The sequence below is a fragment of the Saccopteryx bilineata genome, chromosome 2 (assembly GCF_036850765.1).
Source record: "Saccopteryx bilineata isolate mSacBil1 chromosome 2, mSacBil1_pri_phased_curated, whole genome shotgun sequence".
Lineage (NCBI taxonomy): Eukaryota > Metazoa > Chordata > Mammalia > Chiroptera > Emballonuridae > Saccopteryx > Saccopteryx bilineata.
This window is the reverse complement of record NC_089491.1, coordinates 113078269-113082785: the sequence shown is the minus strand read 5'-3', so window position 1 is coordinate 113082785 and position 4517 is coordinate 113078269. Positions and strand designations below refer to the sequence as shown.

Sequence of the window (4517 nt, the reverse complement as noted above, 5' to 3'; positions counted from 1 at the left end):
TGTCCATATCTATCCTTCTCTCTGTCCCTGTTAAAAAAAAAAAATTAAAAAGCCAAGATCTAGCCTGACCTGTGATGGCACAGTGGATAAAGCGTCAACCTGAAATTCTGAGGTTGTCAGTTCAAAACCCTGGGCTTCCTGGTCTTCCCCTCCCTTCTCTATCTCTCTCCCCCAACCTCTAAAAAACGAATAAAATGAAAATAGAAGCCAAGATCTAGATGCTAGGTGTCCCTATGGATATTAAAGTGTTGCATCCTAGGCCCTCTCAATGGACAGAGATAAGAACTATATTGATGTATATATACCTCCAAGCCAAAATCACAGGATTCATTCTAGTTTCCACCCTTTATTTTAAATTTCAGACAAAAGAAACCTAGCTTCTGCTTTCATTTTCCGTTTTATATTCCCCCCTATGTAACTAATTTCACATCTCCACTGCTACCCTCTGACCCATACAGACATCTCCTCTCCCTGCTGGGGCTCTGCCACCCCTCCCCAGGTTGCCCCTTCCCGACATGAATACCCTTTTCACAACCGCTTAATAGCCTCTGACTCCCATGCAGATGCCCTTTCAGCCTGCAGGCTGACAACCCACACTGGCTTTCTTCTCCTTTCTCAGGCTCTGACTCCCATGCCAGGATGCAGCCACCATGGACTGTTCCTCATTCACCTTGGACTGTAACACTCACAAAGGCTGTTCCTCCACATGGACACTTGGGACTCTCACCTCTAGTCCCTGCACGCCCACTTGTGCATGCACACGCACGCACGCACGCACGCACACGCACACGCACCCTGGCTTCCCCTTCCAGACATTTCTCATGCCGTATGGGCGGACAGCCTGGGTAATGCTGCCCCCATGTGGGCAGCCTCATCACCTTGCTTGGGCTCCGACACCACACGCTGGGTCAGCTACCTGTGATTCCTCTTCACCATGTTCAGCGGAGTCCAGATGACCTTTTCTTTTCTTTTCTTTTTTAATTCTCTGAAAAGTTTTATGTAATTGGTGTTATTCCTTGAACATTTGAACGAATTCATCTGTTGTCTTCTTTGTGGGAAGTATGAAACTCAGTTTCTTTAATATACAAAGAACTACTCATTTTTCTTCTGTCAGGTCTGGCAAGTTGGTTATTACCCTAGGAATTTTTCCAATAAATATAAATTTTCAAGTTTATTAGCATCCTTTAAATTATGCAGAACTCATGTTAGTTTTCCCCTTCAATTCCTGATACTGGTTAGTTGTACCTTCTCAGTCTCTATCAGTCTCATTAAGGTTTACTGACTTTATTACTTTTTCCAAGTACCAATTATTGGCTATGTTGATTCTTTACTATTTCACTAATTTCTGCATTTATCTCTGTAATTGTCTTTGTTCTATTTTTTTTAAGTGCTGTTGCTCTGTTATTTTATTATCTGCTTAGACTGGGAGATAAACTTTTCCTGTAAAGGGCCAGATAGTAAATACTTTAGGCTTTGGATCTCAGGGCTCTATTCCATTGCCTGTAAGTTTGTGTATGATCACTTTCTAATGATTTTTAACATTTTATTTATTTTAAATTGCTTATTAACTTAAAGAAGTACTTTAGATAGAAGCATGGGTACAAAGGACTTTACATGATTATTGATATAATAGATAATACCTGGCCCTGGCAGGTTGGCTAAGTGGTAAAAATCAACCTGGCGTGTGAAAGTCCTGGGTTCGATTCCTGGTCAGGCACACAGGAGAAGAGACAACCTACTTCTCCAACACTCCCCCTTCTCTCCCTCTCTTCTCCTCCTGCAGCCATGGCACGACTGGTTCAGGCAAGATGGCCCAGGCGCTGAGGATGTCTCCATGGCCTAACCTCAGGTGCTAAAATAGCTCAGTTGCTGAGCATCGAAGCAATGGCTCCAGATGGGCAGAGCATCGCCCTGGTAGGGGTCTTGTGGGATGGATCCCGGTAAGAGTGCATGTGAGAGTCTCTCTCTGCCTCCCCAACACACATAATTAAAAAAAGAAAAAGATATCTTACTTAGCCTAGATTGTTACTATGCTGTACAGTTCAAAAGCAGTCACAGATGTACACATAGTATGACTGCACCTCAATACTCTTTTAAAAATAGGCACAGAATTGAATTTGGCCTATGGGTCATATGTTGCTGACCTCTGGCTTAATCATTAGATCCCTTATAGACTTGTTTTCATTGTCTATTATTTCTCTTGGCTTTCATCATGTCCTGTCTTCTGGTAAGTCAGGTATTTTGGACTGAGTGTCAGAATCATACTTGATGAACTGTAGTTTAAAGCTCTGAACAATGTTACTCTTCCTCTACATCAGTGGTTTGCAATGTTCTCACACTTGGGGACCAGTAAAAAAGAATTACTTTGGGGACCGCTAAAGCAGAAATAATCCTGAGCATAAGTGAATTCGACTAAGATCATTGGGTCCATAATCTTCATACATCAGGGCGGTTAACTCTCATGGGCCTGCTCAAAATTTCTAGTGGACTGCCATCGGTCTATAGACCAATGGTTGAACCATTGGTCCAGAATTCAGTTAGACATCCAATAAAAAGATTATTTCTAGCTTAATTTTATTCTTTCTTTTTTTTCCAAGTGAGAGGAGGGGTGAGAAAGAAACCCACATGCACCCTGACCAGGATTTACCAGGCAACCCCCATCTGGGGCCAATGCTCATAATCGAGCTATTTTTAGCATCTGAGGCAGAGGCTACACGGAGCCATCCTCAGCATCTGAGGCCGATGTGCTCGAACCAATGAAGCCATGGCTGAGGGTGTGGAAGAGAAGCGAGAGGGGAAGGGGAGGATAAACAGATCGGCACTTCTACATGCCCTGACTGGGAATTGAACCCAGGACTACACACTGTGCTGACACTCTACCACTGAGCCAACCAGCCACGGCTGACTTTATTTTTAAATGAGTGTATTTTAAAAGATATTTAAGCCCTGGCCAGATGCCTCAGTGAATAGAGTCACCATGGCTCACCAGGTTGTGAGTTCCATCCCTAGAGAAGCAACTAATGAATGTATAATGAACTGGAATGAGTCAATGCTATGCTCAAATCAAGGGAGGGAAGACTTTCAAAATGTAAAATAAAAGTCTTCTGTGACTTGCTTTTTCCAGGCAACATCATTTAAAATTCATTCATGTTGCTGCATGCAGCTAGAATTCTTTTATTTTCAGGCCATGCAGTATTTCATTACACAAGTGTTCCATTCATCTACTCTATGGTTGGTGGACATCTGAGCTGCTTCCAGTTTTTTTGCTATAAGAAGTGTTGCGCCCTGGCCGGTTGGCTCAGCGGTAGAGCGTCGGCCTAGCGTGCGGAGGACCCGGGTTCGATTCCCGGCCAGGGCACACAGGAGAAGCGCCCATTTGCTTCTCCACCCCTCCGCCGCGCTTTCCTCTCTGTCTCTCTCGTCCCCTCCCGCAGCCAAGGCTCCATTGGAGCAAAGATGGCCCGGGCGCTGGGGATGGCTCTGTGGCCTCTGCCTCAGGCGCTAGAGTGGCTCTGGTCGCAACATGGTGATGCCCAGGATGGGCAGAGCATCGCCCCCTGGCGGGCAGAGCATCGCCCCTGGTGGGCGTGCCGGGTGGATCCCGGTCGGGTGCATGCGGGAGTCTGTCTGACTGTCTCTCCCTGTTTCCAGCTTCAGAAAAATGGAAAAAAAAAAAAAAAAAAAAAAAAGAAGTGTTGCTACACACACACACACACACACACAAAGTTGCTACCTTCTTGTAAATGACTGCTAGTGCAGAGATGACACGTGCACACACACACAATTTATTTTACAAAGTAATGCTAAACTGTTTTCCAAAGTGGTTGTACCAGGAAATGCCGTAGTCCCGAGTGGCTGCTGTCCAAATGGAAATGTTTATGAAACCCAGGAAGTGGTGCTAGTCCTGGACAGATGCTACTCTGGACATAAAGCCATCATTGTGAAGGACATTAATGACAGCAACTCAGACCACATCTGCAGCCATGCTGTGGTGGCTGGAATTGACCTCTATCCCTGCAAAGTGACAGCTGCCATGGCCATGAACATATTTGCCAAGAGATCAAAGATCAAATCTTTTTGTGAAAGTTTATAATTACAATCCCCTCATGAACACAAGGTACTCTTTGGATATCTCCTTGAACAAAACTGTAGTTAACAAGGACATCTTCAGAGACTCTGCTCTCAAATGGAAGGCCGAATGGGAGGCCAAGGTTAAGTCCAAAGAGAGAAACGAGACTGGCAAGAGCAAACAGTTCTCCCAAAAGCTGCAGTTATAAAATTACAAAATGGTTGTACTGACTTAAACCTCTTTCAGTAGTATTTTTCATTGCACCATATCCTAGTCAGTACTTAGAAATAACTAAACTTTTTTAATTTTTAAAAAATTTTTCCAAAGTGAGAAGCGGGGAGGCAGTCAGACAGACTCCTGCTTGAGCCCAACAGGGATCCACCCGGCATGCCCACCAGGGGCTGATACTCTGCCCATCTGGGGCGTTGCTCCATTGTGACCAGAGTCA

At 44.6% G+C, this 4517-nt stretch overlaps 1 pseudogene; it reads left to right on the top strand.

The window, feature by feature from the left end:
* Nucleotides 1-1930: 1930 nt before the first annotated feature.
* LOC136322916 (large ribosomal subunit protein eL27-like) lies at nucleotides 1931-4277 on the top strand (annotated as a pseudogene).
* Nucleotides 4278-4517: the final 240 nt, after the last annotated feature.